Raw genomic sequence first — 15843 nt, 5'->3', positions numbered from 1 at the left:
AGTAGTGGCTTTACATAACACCATAAAAGAAATTACATTTAAGGATCAGAATACCTGAAACACTTGCTATAATAGAGAATGAAATGAAAAATTCACAAACAGACCAAAATTACTTTTCTCACATCCCACAGTAAGATATGAGACAAGTTTTGTTTTAAAATTATCGTTAAGACAGTGAAACCTCGAGATACGAGTTTAATTCATTCCAGCATTGAGCTCGTATAGTGAATTTCTCAAATCTAGAAAAATATTTCCCCATTAAAAATAATGGAAATCTAGTTAATCCATTCCGCACTTCTCAAAATCTCATTACCATCACATCTTCAGTCGACGTACCTGGTATTTTTCGGAGAAGGTCTAAGAACAGATTCTTTACCCTTAATGCAATTTATAGCTTCCAACACCGAATTGCCTTTAACTGCTTCCTGTTAATCCACACCAACAACAGTTTCTCGACATCTTCGAGAAGTTTTGAACGGTGCCTGAAAATAACAATAATTCCTTTGGCCACATCAAGTTTCTTAATTTCTTCCTTCTTCAGAATAGTGTAGATTGTCAATGTCGAACAGCCGTAGTCTTCGCCAATTCCATCCCTCTTACATGACGCTTATGTTAATCTTTCTTTCTTAATTTCAACGGCCCATGGCTTCCTTCTTTTTATTTGCAGTACTATATGAGGCAACAATCTTCTTGGGAGACCTATGACAAAAATCTATATGGCTGATATTTACATCCTCACAGCCAGCAGATACTATTCAGCAAAATGAAGATTAAATAAAGCATATGAATAAATGAGAATCAAACATGTGCGAGTTGTTTATTGTCCCATAGATCGCTCGGCAATATACCTAAAACACATTAATTATACCAACTCTATTAGAGGATTAGGAGGTGCACATCATTGAGTTTGTTTTATGTGATTACGGCAAAGCCTCGAGGGATATCTGCCTAACAGGAGAGATCCCTTTGTAGATTTTTTTAAACTGGCTTGTATACAAGTTACAAATGGGGAAAACCAAGAAAATGCTCATATAGCCACCCCATTCGCGGCATTCTAATCTCAGACAGAAATACCAGGGTTCAACGACACTTCGGCCACTAGTAGGCCCATGCACATAATTGGAAAGTACAATTCATTATGTAAACACACATGAAGGTGATAATCAGTTGTACACTGTTTTAAGTAATCATATGTTATAAATGCACAGCTATTACATTTATTATTATTTATTAGTCATGTTTATATTATGTAGATTTTACATATGATATAATTATGAATTAACCCAAAAACAAAATGTGTACACTCTTTAGTACTCAAGTGCTCATCAATTATTTTTCAACTGATTATTACATATCCATAATAATTTGCAAAGAACTGATGACTACAGTTGCTGCTAAATACATGATCATTATATGAATTAGAAGTAACTTCAAATAAACTTCTTGGCAATGTTCATTTTTGTATTCATACACACATATATATCTACACATTTAATAAGTCATATATTTACATACAGATAGAGAGATGTAATGGTTTAGAAGTTGTTGATATATATTTATTAGTATTAATGTAATGAATAAAATTTATAGTAATGAATGTATATACAAATGTTTTTCATCATGCATAATAATAAATCCAGAAATTTCCAATGTTTCAATATGTAACAATAAAAGTTTAGTTTATAATATATTTATAATCCAAAAAGTATTTCATTATTAACATGAAAATAATAGACAAATTTAATGAGTCTTCTCATTATTACATAAACTGCTTTTCTTTTTTTATGAATTTTTTATGATGTTTAAAATGTGTCACTGATTATGCAATTAACAATTTAAAAGATAAGTAATTAGGAGGAAAGCCACACGTATACAAACGGATTTTAAAAAATTATTCAACTTAAATTTAAGAAATAAAATTCTGTTATATAACAGTGATACTACACGATCAGCACAAAATACGACAAATTTGGCGAACTTTTGGTGACAAAAAATTTGTAAACAAATCAGAACTGCAAGAACGTTATAAAATACTAAATCTGAAATTTCCAAGATTATATATTTAATGAATATATAAACATTTTAAAAATGACTCAGGCAGTTATATTAGAACAAAACAGCAATAAATAAATCAACCCCTATTTCCACCATACATGACTTTACAGTGAGAGCCATCGCCATATTGAAAGTTACCCATGATCCTTCAGAAGCAGAAATTTTGTCTGATTGGTTGAACGTACGAGGAACACGTTTCCAGACAAAACATTTTGGGGAAAGTTTCAAAATGTTGTTCATAGCCGGGACATGTTGCGCCTAGCTAGACGAAACATTTCTCGGAAGCCTCCCGTTTAAAGCAATGCTACTACAATCTCGTTTCTCGGAATTATCCCATGTAGCCGCACGTGTTCCTAGAAATAATAGCCTCTTAAGGAAAACAAGAAAAAATTTACCCCTGGGTTAGGCTACAAGTATGGGGTTTAGTCTTCACAGCTGATGAAAGAAGGGATATATTTCTAAGGCCAGTTTTAGATGCAAAATATTTATCTTTGGAAGGAAAAAAAAAAGGGCAAATATTTGAGTTTTTAAAGTTTTGATAGAAATAAGAGGTTTGAGGTGTATCAAATAAAAAAATCGTTTAGCAACTTTTCTTCTTGAACAAAATGATATTGCAACCTATATTTACAAAAAATTAAAAAGGCCCCTTACCGGGCCTGATAATCGAAATTGTACATGTAGCGGGGCCGATTCTTGCTACCATAGCATGAAGCATACTCTTTTTATGTATTACCTAAAGCATAAAATAGAATAACTTAAAAAATGTAACATAATTTTTCAGCTGAGTCGTAATGTTTCATTTTTAATTTTTTTTTTTACCTGAGTAACACTTTTTTGTAACGTTATACTACCTCAATTATAGCATGATACAGTTTCTTCATGCAGTAATGCATGCATATTTGCTAAAATTTTTCATAAATAATAATATTGAATTTAAATCACTTTTAAAATCTTTTCACCCTCATTTTGCATAAGTATATTCAGCTGGGTGGCATCATCAAAGTGCAAAAAAAATTTATTTTAAATTTCTAGTGAAATTTTACAAGTTTTTTTGTCTCAGATTGACATAACTGTATTCAAACACCCATCTCTATACATGTAATCTGTGAAAAAAAAAATGGGACAGTTATATATATCCTGTTCTATTGGGCCAATTGACAAAATTAAAATTGAGTTTTTGATGTATCGAAAGCGCGACTTAGATATATATTAGATTTATATATAGCACTGTTCTAACATAGGTATTCTGATGCAAAATCGGACTTTTTCTGAAATAACATACCATTTTGTTTACATATTTCGATTCTACGACTCAAATTATGCCAGACTGCCAAGCTTTGTAAAAATCGCACAAGTACTTTTTAAAAATTAGCTCCTCAATATTAATTGAATTTGTCATATATTTATTAATATCTCTTTTTTCATAAAACTTTTTTTTTTTCCTTTCACATTTTGAAATTTAGGTTCCCTTCAAATAAAATTCCCCCATTTTTTGTGTTTTATTTTTCAAATTTCTATTTTTAAATAATTTTTATAAATTTTTTGAAAAAAATTTGAATTATAACTTATAAAATTTTTACCATCATCATAAAGTAGGTGTAGTTCTAAGCATTCCTGCAAAAAATTAAGTTTTTTATTCAAAATTTCCGAAGATATACAAGAATTTACATATTGGCATGTTTAGAAATTTGGCATCTTTTTTTTTTGAGCGATAATATGCAAAATGTGGTTTATGGAGTTTTGTTACAGTGAATTGCAATAGCTATTTTTAACCTTAAATTTCAAATAAATTTTTATGGATAATTAATTATATGAAATGTTTCCCCTCAATGATGCATAATAAATATTTAATAATACTATATGAAAAGGTATTTTTTAAAATTATACATGATATTATTCAAATTTTTAACTTTTTTTAAAATTTCTTTCTTCCTTTTCTTTTTAAATATTTGTAAGAGTAAATTTTTGCCTTCGAAGTGTTATCGTCTGCTACTTTACTCTGACTGCATTTAAATTGAAATGTCTAAAACTCAGAAAGGTCGTTTGATATTTATTTCCACAATGTTTTTAAGAAAACAGGACGTTGACAGTTTGGTTCATGTCCCAGCTTTAAAAATTATATTAATAAGTATAAATTTTTACATTAATCTTCTTCAAAAGAATGTTTTAAGTGGCTAATTTTCTCTCATGTTATAGATTGCATAAAAAAATATAATCTTTAATATGATTTAGATTGTTTGTAGCCGATATGATAATCGGGTCACTCGGTGGTACAGAATAAACATTGCTGGACTGTTTTATTTTTTTGTCATTTAACAAAAAATCTTTTAATTAAAATATTTATCCTCTGGACTTTGCTTTAAACTTTATTTATACAGTCAAAAGTCGTTAATCCGAACTTCGGCGATTCCGGATTATAGATCATCAGTTTAAATCTGGTAAGATGGCATGCAGAAATTATAAAATTAAAAATATCAAACCGTAATTTATGAAATAAAGAATAATTATGATCTAAAGGGTATCAAAATTTACAAAAAAAAAAAAAAAAAAAGGTTAATATTTATTTGTTTACTTTACTAAACATTTCTTTCAATGTAAGTTGTTTAAGTTTCTTCATTTTTTATGTGATAATACATTCTCTTTAATTCTATAAACAGACATAATTTCTTCTTCAGTTACAAAGTTCCGCTGTTCAAGTCCTATAATTGCTGTGTCGAGAATACCGACTAATTTGTCAATCAAAATTTTTTCATTTTCAATAACCTCTGTGTCACTTTCTTCACTATCGGAAGTGAATTTTAATGACGAGGAATTTGATTTAAATCATATCAAAGACGGAGTACATCGAGATGAAATACTACATTTAGTAAAGAATTATAAGCTAAATAAAATAAAAACATCTGCCCTGAAGATAAGGATAGTGCTGACAAATCAACTTCCAATTCGTTGCGAGCCGCGGCTTTCCCCCCCCTCCCGGCCTACGCAGAGCAGGGTGAAATTGATAAACAGATTTCGGAATGGTTAGAGAAACGAAAGATATGCCTTTATTCATTTTTTGCAGCAATTCCACCTTTTTTAATGGACTTTGATACATACTTTCGCTTTGTAGATCCTTTACATAATAGTAAATATATATCGGAAATTCTATTTGACATAATCGAAAGTTCAAGCTTACTTTCATAAAATTGCTCTAACAGTCTGCAAAAAATAATAAGCCGGATCCAATTCGATAATTAAGGAACAACGCAATCTGCAACATTAACTGAATTAGATATATTTAGCTTAGCTTATACCGTCCGTTATACATTAAATGCGCATGCGTAAACGTGTTATGCGCATGCGCACACGCATATTCGCAGCCATAAAGGTCTTACGCGCATGCGTCAATGCGAAGCATGCGCAGAAAGTTTGTAGCTTTGAGGTCCTGATTATAGATCATTCCAGATTATGGGTGTCCGAATTAACGACTTTTGACTGTAGTTAAAATGCCTAGAAAATTAAAAGCTGTCTTCAACTGAAACGCAGTTCATGTAATTGATATTTTTAACAAAAATGACAAGAATGCAAAATTTATGGAAGTTATGGAAAAATCTTAATTTTCTTGTGGTGAGCATTGAAAATATATGCAGAAGGAAAGAAAAAAATTAGGGAGAAAAGTAAGCAAAAATTTGAAGGGGAATTTGGCTGTCAGAAATAATAAGTTGGATGCTTTTCAATATACTTACAGAATACTTCAAGGAATTTGGGTGTTCAAAGTGAAAACACTTGGACGTGTAGACAAGAAAATACCACCAATTCAGCTTATGCTAACGGAAAAGACAAAAACAATATCATTGCAGATTAAAGTGAAGAGCGACTGGTTTTCGACTATATGTTTGTATAAATTGTAATTATGTTATAGAACATCATATCATCATAAATGGAGAATCCCATGATTTCTTAGTCAAATTATTTGAATATTCAGAAATTTATCCAGTGATGTATGTGGATGTCATGTAAAGATGTTTTCCCTCTTGATGATGCCAGTCTCCTTTCATCTCATGCCATCAAAATGCTTAGAATCTAAAGACTGATAAAGGCTCTGACCAAATAGTGATGAATGGATTGAATTGGATTATTAAGTTACGGCAAAGCAAGGCTATCTGCCTAAAAGGATGGATGCCTTCGTGAAGAAATTTTTAAGGGAAACCAGCTGGCATACACGTTACAATGACAAAAACCACGAAAACGCCCATGCAAGCAGACCATTCGCCGGGATTCAAACCGCGGAGCGAACTACCAGTGTTCAACGACTTTACCGTTTGTGGGCCTTTATGAAATGGAAGGTGATAACTTTATTTAAAATGAATGTCAGAAATACAAAGATGTTTCGAAAAGTCGGATGCTTTTTAATATACTTTCAGAATGTCTGAAGGAAAAGAGCAAGCCATTAAGAAGAAAAAAATAAATTTTTGCAAAATAAATTTGTATTTTTTAACATTTAAAACTTTTTAATCTTATGATATTTCATTTTGCAATTTCAAAAATAAAATATTTAAAATATGAATAACATTTTAAAAAATTAATGTAGAATGATAAAATTGTGTAAAAGCACAATATTAAACCTATATAAGGTATTTCTCCCGCCTTCTTAGCGACCTTTCGTGGTGTAGTGGTCAGCACACTCAGAGCATAATTGAGAGGTATGCAGTTCGATACCCGGCAAAGGCGTTGTTAATTTTTCATCTCCTCTGCTTCCAAAAAATACCAAGCAATATATGCAAGTCATATTAAGTTAAAATGTCAGTTATACATCTTTCTCATTTATATATCTTTTCTGAACAGAAAATTGAAAAGCATGTTAATTGTGCTTTACTGTATTTTCTCTTTTTAATATATTCAGTTTTCAGATGCATCGTAATCTGGGACATAAAAGTATTCTTCCAAAGAAATGCAATTAAAATAAATAAAATGAAATACAGGAAAATTTATATTAACAAATATATTTAAAATGCTCAGTTTAAATGAATAAATAGAACATTTTAAAACAATTATCTGAAGAGACAATGCAACACAAACAATTAAAAGTCTAAAGATTTAAAAATTACCTAAAACCATAATTATGACAAAAAAATATAAAGAAAACTATTTGAAAAAAATAAACGATGCACGTTTTATTTAAACTATGCAGTTCGAATGGGACAATAGAAATTTTTAAAACAGTTATTCAAAAGAAACCATGCAACTTAATTAAAATTAAATTCGGAAAAGAAAAAATTACTTAAAACAATAACAATTATAATTAAAAACATAATATAAAGAACATTATTTGAAAAAAGGAACGATTGTAACTTTTTTTCTATTCATGGTAAAGGAAAAAAGGTTGCCATATATTAAGAAGTTCGCCAAGTGAATTATTCTTGGCATAAACTGGGGGGGAAACCGCCAACATAAATTCCTCAATTTCTCGGTAAATTTACTACCAAATTTTACAAAATTTCATATTTAGTCATAATTCGAGTCGTAGAATCGAAATATGTAAAAAAAAAATTATGTTATTTCAGAAAAGTCTGATTTCGTGTCAAAATAATTATGTTAGAATACAGCAATATATAAATCTAATATATATCCTAAATCACGCTTTCAAGACATGAACGCAATTTGAATTTTGTCAATCGGCCCAGTAGAACGGGGAATATAAATCTGCCCCCCTTTTTTGTGCATTGTACTAAAAGTTCGCAAAAATAGATGAAAATACAAAAATTAACAATTGGCAGCTACCTGAGAAAAAAATGTTGAAGGGCACCAGCATAAAAAATTTGATGTGTACACCACGGCTTCCTTGTACGGAATTTTAAATTATACGCATTTTTTCTTGCATTTCATTTAAACTTATTGGATTGAATTAAATCTACTTTGCCAACAGCGAATAAACCACAATAGAATAAATGCATTCTTTAAAATTCACTTTAGTATTTGTTTACCATAGCGACACTCTTACGCTAGATTCACTTAACAGTATTATATTTCATTCATATTATAACTCAGAATGCACAAAATTTATATCATTTAAAGAATAGAATTATCTAATCGTTGCCACATGTTCTATTCAAATACTATAATAAAGCTAGAACCATGTATAAAAGAAATTAAGCAAACAAAACAAAAAAGAAACGGTTTTTCACAGACGATTGAGTATTTCTCATTTAATTAATTCAGTTCTCACTTCGCGAGAGGGCAAAAATACATAAAAACTCAAAATATCTATATTAAACATTACAAAGTAAATCTTAAACACTTATTTCCTCAAAAAAATTCCAAAAAGGATTAAGCATGATTTAATTGGCAATAACAAATGAAGGCGTTATCTTTGTTGTTGCGAAGCTAAGTTTCTCTAGATTGGCAACAAATCCACTAGTCTGCTGTTTCAAGTGTACACAATCAATGGCCGCCATAAAAAAAAAGGCTTTGCAGCACTTAAACAACTTTAAAATTGTTGATAATTCTAAAAATATTGCAGACAGATTTACTAAAGGCATAAAAACCTTAACCGGAAGATAAAAACAACATAAATAATTATTTTTAAAGGAAAAAATGTACAATTTACAAACATATACGAGTAAAGAAACTCAGATCACTGAGCCGAGTAACAGAGTGGATATATATATAAATATATATGTTTGGTGCGCCGATTGCAACCAAAATACGAGGTGCACATCTACATGTTATAGCAGTCCTATATACAAAATTTCAACGTTCTGAGGCTACTCGTTTTTGAGTTATGCAAGATACGTACGTACGTTCGTACAGACGCTACGAAAAATTCTCTTCAGAATTCATTTTAAAGCAGTTTTATATTTTTTTTTTGGAGGAAACGAGTCTTTTATTCTGTTCTTACGTACAGATATCACGCAAAAACATCGTTAAATTGCATTCGATAGTGGTCAAAATGGATATTTTTGTTGAAATATGCTGCCTGAAACTTTTCGCGATTACAATACTTCCTTTTTACTTCTTACAAGGAAGTAAATATATACCGACCCTTAAAATTCAGGATTTCACTCTAGATTTTTTTTAAGTCTCAATTACGTGTCCTAAGTGTCTATAAGTTACAATTCATTCAAAATTTTGCCACAATTTAAATTATTTTATATACTGCCCCAAAAAGGGTTAAATGTAAAAAACAAACTCACAAGTGCAAAAACACATAGATTAAAGAATGTGTGATCCGACGGACCGGATCGGGTAATGTGCCATGCATACCAACAGTCTGGCTCGTTGATCGCGTCAATGCTCGTATTTAGGGATGAATTTTTCGCTCATACTTTCCTCATATCTCGAATATAAAGATGCTTGCATCTCAAGGTTCCACTGTACTTATTAGATATTAAGAAATGAAATTCTGTATCAGTTCTAAATGTAAGATCTTGGTATTACTGATTAATTTCTTTTACATTTGAATATAACATCATTATTGAACTAAAATGCTGAGATACATTTGCATAAATTTTCAAAAAAATATTTTACAAGATACTAAAATCGGGTCATTTGGAAAGTTCCTTAGTTTTTCGAATCGAAAGGAGTTTTCTTCTAAGTATTTTGTTACCAATGACATGAAGTGATCTTGATTGAAGCAAATGTTTAAATATCTTTTCTGCTCATGTTGCACACTCTTAGCATGCATTGTGGCATAAATTTTGTCTCTACATTTTTTTATTCTAAAAAAGAGAGAAAAAATGAAAATAAATAAAAAAGAAAAAATGCTAGTCAGACTGCTCATAAAATTTATGCTGTATACAAATAAAGTGCTGCTTCTCATGACACAGTTCAAAAGTGGTTTAAATACTTCTCAAAATGAAACTGATGTACATCAAAGAGAAGCATGGATATTTCAGCATCAAATATAATTCTGGAAAACAATCCTCTCACTGTAAACAACAACCTGTTCAAAGAAATTATTATTGAAAATCCAAGTCATACAGTTCAAGAACTATTAGGCAGGCTAAATATTATAAGAAGTAGAGAACATAATAATTTGAATGAGTGAGTGATTATGGCGCAAAAACCAGAGATGATTATGACGCGCCAAACAAAAGATGAGATGATTACAATTGATGACATTAAAATTCAATAAATAAAAACAAGTAGATAAATGTACCAAATCCAGAGGATGAAGTCATATAAACACAAGTTAAAAGCACATTAAAATTCAAGACACAGTCTTCAAAACAAATTACATTTGGTAATAAAAGCCAATCTCTTTTAAATAATAAAATAAATTAGAATTGACCTCTCTTCCGATTAAACGGTCGAGAGGTACGTCACAGCTATTAAAATATTTCTGGCGAAGACTATTAAAACATGGACACTCAATTAAAATATGACGAAGAGATAAACAAACATTACAGTTAAAACAAACAGGTTCATTTTCAGCTTTTAACAGGTAGCTACGTGTCACTCTAGTGTGACCAATTCTGAGGCGAGTCAAAAGAACTTCCTCCTTACGATTTTTGGTTAATTCCCAGTGCTCAATTCTAGATTTTACATGTCTTAATTTATTTTGAAGCTGAACATCCCAAAGTTGCTGCCATTTTTTTCAGATATTTTGTTTCACAACACAACAAATGTCTGCAAAAGGGATGAGACGACTGGACAGTTCAACAGCACATTTTGCTGTGATATCTGCCAGCTCATTCCCTTTTATTCCCACATGCCCGGGAACCCAGCAGTAAAGGATTTCATATTCACGATTCATTAAGTTTATATGTATTTTGAGAATATCCACTATTACTGGATTTTGAGTATTAGGAAAAGCTTCTAATGATTTAAGAGCACTATACGAATCTGTATAAATTATAAACTTTTTGTAGCAGAGCCTTGAGATGTATAAAAGACTATAATATATCGCAGTTAGTTCAGATGTTAAGACAGAGAAATCATTGTGCAAGCGTCTGCCCTCCATGTGGTCTTTAATTACAAATGCCATCCCGACATGATCTTTTGACTTGGACCCATCTGTATAAACTGGAAGATAACTGCTATATTTGTTCCTGTGCTCAGCGAAGAGTTGTCTGTAAATAATCTCGTTAGTGCTTGCCTTCACATGATACTTAAAAACATCAAGAAGCTGAATCCGTGCATTTTCCCAAGGTGGGATTTCAAAATTCTGTACTGCTTGGGGGTGCATATCAGAGAGGGAAAGTTCCTCAATGACAGGGCGAACTCTTAAAAGAAATGTAGGAACACAAGATGGACGTGTTTCAAATAACGCGTTACTCACATCATCAAGTAAGCACAGCTTATTGGGATGTTCAGGTTGGGATAGTATATTAAAATATTGCAAAAGGGACAATTGTTCACGCCTCAGATAAAGTGATGGTTCATTACAGTCAACATACAGGCTCTGGACAGGAGAAGTCCTGAAGGCTCCTGAACAAATCCTCAAACCTTGATGGTGAACAGGATCCAGTTTTAACAAAACAGATGACCGAGCGGATCCATAAACAACTGAGCCATAGTCCAGTCTAGAGCGGATAAGCGCTCTGTAAATGCGAAGCATGGAGCAACGCTCTGCACCCCAGGAGGTGTTCGCCAACACTTTTAATATATTTAGTGTTTTTAGACACTTCTTTCTAAGGTTTAAAACATGAGAAAAGAAAGTCAATTTTCGGTCGAACGTCACTCCTAAAAATTTTACTTCAGGCGCAACTGGAATAATTGTACCTTTCAAATATAACTCAGGTTCAGGATGGAGACCACGCTTCCTACAAAAGTGGACGCACACAGTTTTCTGTTTCGAAAATGTAAATCCCTGTTTGTCTGACCATTCTTGGATCTTATTCAGAGCCATCTGCAGTTGCCTCTCTACATATCTCATGTCTGCCCCTCGACAGCTAATCTGCAGATCATCAACATATAGAGATCCCAAGATGGTGAGAGGAAGTTCTTTTAATACAGAGTTTATTTTTAAACTAAACAGGGTTTAACTAAGCACACAGCCTTGAGGCACACCCTCTTCCTGTTCAAAAACATCTGACAAAACAGAGCCAATTCTTACTTGAAAAGTTCTAGGGTTTAAGAAATTCTGAATGAAAATTGGTAGGTTGCCGCGCAAGCCACTCTCGTGAAGATCGCGAAGTATACCGTATCTCCATGCCTTATCATAAGCTTTCTCAATGTCAAAAATATTGAGACAAGGTGACTTCTTCTTACAAAAGCTTTTCGAATAGATGTCTCTAAGAGGAGCATATTATCTATGGTAGTCCTGCCCTTTCGAAAACCGCTTTGATAAGGTGATATAATATTATTCTTTTCCAAGAAGTAGACTAGGCGGCTGTTTACCATCTTTTCAAACAGTTTGCAGAGGCAACTCGTAAGGGCAATTGGCCGATAGTTGGAGGGATTCCTTGGATCTTTCCCTGGCTTAGCAATAGGAATGACGACAACAGCTCTCCTCCATGCACTGGGAAAGGCACGCTCCTTCCACACCCTATTGTAAAGAGTGAGAAGGGCATTCAGTGACTTATAGGACAGATGCTTTAGCATTTCATAATTCACGCCATCAAGACCCGGAGAAGACCTATGTGTCTGCAATAAAGCACTCCTTAATTCAAGCATAGTAAAGTCTCTATTGTAAGGCTCAGATTTGGAAGAGTTGAATGCGATGGGATTTATTTCAGAGTGCTGCTTCATAGAAAGAAATGCAGGTGTATAATTTCTGCTGGAAGAAACGGAAGCAAATGTCTCACCAATAGTATTCGCAATTTCTTCTATGGAGCTAATCACTCGGCCATCTTTTTCCAAAAAGGAAAGTGAGTGGTCTTTATATATACCGCATGCTTTTCGAACTCTTTCCCAAACCCGCTTACTAGGCGTGGAGGATGTTATTGACGACACATATGAAATCCAGGAATCCCTCTGGCTCTGCCTTCTTACTTTTCGTGCATTTGCTTTGGCTCTTTTAAAGGCTATGAGGTTTCGCAGAGTAGGATATATACAAAAAATACCCCATGCTTTTTTCTGTTTTTTCAGTGCTTCATGACAGTCGCGATTCCACCATGGTTTTGAATATTTTAGTAGTTTTCCTGATGTTCTAGGAATGGAGAGCATAGCTGCCTGAATAATAGTATTAGTAACAGCTTCAACAGCGTCATCGATATGCCCATCTTCTACCATTTGATCTCTGAGCTCTGCAATGGAAGAGAAGAGTTCCCAGTCTGCCCTTTCCAGTATAAACCGAGGGAGTCTCGTCATGGGATTGGCTCCTCTTCGTGCAAGAGACACAAGAATGGGATAATGATCACTGTTGTAAAGATCTTTACCCACATTAAAAGTGCAAAAAGGCAACAGAGATGGTGAACAGATGGCAAGGTCGAGAGCATGGAATGTTTTTGAAGGCTCATGGAAGTAAGTATCTTGCCCATTATTGAGGAGACAAAGGCTATGATCTTCGATCATCTGCTCAATTTGTCTTCCTCGGCAATTTGTATCTTTACTACCCCAGAGTGGACTATGGCCGTTAAAATCTCCTATTATCATAAAAGGCTCAGGCAGCTGCTCTAAAAGACCATTTAAATCTTGCTGATCAATATGCTCATTTGGAGGCAAATACAGAGAAACGACTGAAACAACAATACGTAGATTTATTTGAGTAGCGACAACTTGGAGGGATGTCGTCAAAGAAAGCACATTTGAGGGATAATCCAGTGAGGTGAGGAGACCTACACCTCCACTGGCACGCTCACCTGCAATGTTATCTTTCCTGACGAAAGAAAACCTCCGAAGTTTTGCCTGTTGTTCTGGTTTTAGATTTGTTTCCTGTATTGCGAAGCATACAGGATGATAAGCATTAATTATGGCTTTGATGTCGAGCAAATTTCGGTGGAAACCGCGACAGTTCCATGACATGAGGGTGGCCATTATGAATGGTTTTTGTTTTTTCTGTGCTGTTCTTTTGTTTTTCGTGGAAGTAGATGCCTGGGAACTTCTAGACCCTCTCCTAACTTCCATAAAGTCTGAATCCGCAGATTCAGAAATCATCTCATCAAAAGAGCTATTGCTGTGACTTCTATTTTTATTGGATATTTTATGTGTACTAGTTTTCGGCTTACTTTGAATAACTGTTTCTTTCTTTTGTACTATATGGGTTGCATTTTCTTTTTTCTTGTTGGATGAAGACGGTTGGGTTTTATTTGGTAGGGTCTGTGTGCCTATTGATGTTTGGGTGGCAACTGTACGAGATGATTTAACAGCACTGGCATATGATGTATTTGGTCGAAGCTGTGTGCTCTGGACTAATCTTCTGGCTTCGGCATATGAGATGCTCCTCGTAACCTTTGCAGTCTGCACTTCTTTTTCCAATTTCCATTTTGGGCAGAGGCGTGAAAATGCTGGGTGCTCACCCTTGCAGTTTATACAAAGAGGCGCAGTGGTACAATTTTCAGAATCGTGGCCAATCTGTGAGCATCGGGCGCATGTGAGGTTGCCACGACAAGACGTCTTAGAATGGCCGAAACGCTGGCATTGGAAACATCGCATAGGGTTTGGAATATAAGGTCTTACAGGAATATTTAGATATCCGGCCTTAATATTCTTAGGCAGATCAGGCGTGTTGAAGGTAAGGATCACGTGTTTCGTGTCTATCAACTTACCTTCTTTACGCATCTTGATCCGCCTTACACCGCAGACATTTTGTTCGGAGAGCTCAGAAGCGATCTCTTCTTCAGAAACATACAGAAGGTCGAATTCTGAGATTACACCCCGACAATAGTTGAGTGACTTATGTGGTGTTACAGTGACATTCGCTTGCCCAAGTTTAGTTATCTGAAGTAAAAAAGCAGACTGGGTGGCTGAGGTTGTATCAACAAGCAAGTCTCCGGAGCGGAGACGCTTTATATTTCTCGGCTCACCAATACAGGACTGGATGTATTTGTTTATTACGAAAGGAGACATCTTATGCATTTCGCCAGAAGGACTAGAGATGACTAGGAAACGGGGACTATTGTTATGATTTTTTTCATTTGTATCTGTACGTAATTTTTTTGCAGTAGACTTTTCAGAACTAGGTTGAGTGAGTGGTTTAGCAGTAGACATTTCAGAAATAGGTTGAGTGAGTGGTTTAGCAGTAGACGTTTCAGAAATAGGTTGAATGACTGGTTTAGCAGTAGATGTTTCAGAACTAGGTTGAGTGACTGGTTTAGGAGTAGAAGTTTCAGAACTAGGTTGAGTGACAGGAGTGATTTGAGTGACTTGCGCGACAGGAGTTACCTCGAAATCTTTTATTAAGTAGATATGAGAAGCCATAGTGAAAGAATAAAGATTCGGGTCCGACGGCCCCGCCCACCATGGAGCCCAACAAGGGAACACAGATTCCTGTGTTAGGGCTAGCCGGACCTATACGCAAACTGAAGCCCCACAGTCGGCTTTCCCGAAAGCAGGTACTCCCGAGAGCTTGACCCCAAGCCACTGACACAAGGACTAGTGACCAGCCGATTGACACCCGTGAGGACGACTAAGGTGCCTCCCGTTTAGCTGAAGCAGAGGCCAAAGCAGTGTGTTGGGGACAGTACCTCGCCCCTCAACTACCAGGACCCTCCTTTCCAGCGACACGGGTCTCCACGCACGGCAAACACGTGGGCAGTTTTCTCGCCACTCGAAAACTAGAAACAAGGTCTGTTCCAGCCTCTCGTGACGAGCCCCAAACTCCGTAGAGAGAAACCACAAGGGAGAAGGGAAGGGATAAAGTACCAGCCAAGAGGAGAGGAGACAGAAAAGAGGATAGATCACTGGGGCTCCAGGATCGTGACACCC

The 15843-nt window shown here is 34.3% G+C and overlaps 1 protein-coding gene across 2 annotated transcripts in view; it reads right to left on the bottom strand.

Moving 5' to 3' along the window:
• LOC118195127 (uncharacterized) overlaps positions 1-15843 on the bottom strand; it is a 117500-nt gene that overhangs the window by 78263 nt on the left and 23394 nt on the right. The gene's annotated exons all lie outside the window — the stretch shown is intronic.

The sequence above is a fragment of the Stegodyphus dumicola genome, chromosome 5, assembly GCF_044657685.1.
Source record: "Stegodyphus dumicola isolate Sdum_Otavi_A_Nest chromosome 5, ASM4465768v1".
NCBI lineage: Eukaryota > Metazoa > Arthropoda > Arachnida > Araneae > Eresidae > Stegodyphus > Stegodyphus dumicola.
The sequence above is the reverse complement of the archived record's forward strand: the minus strand, read 5'-3'. Positions and strand labels throughout refer to the sequence as shown.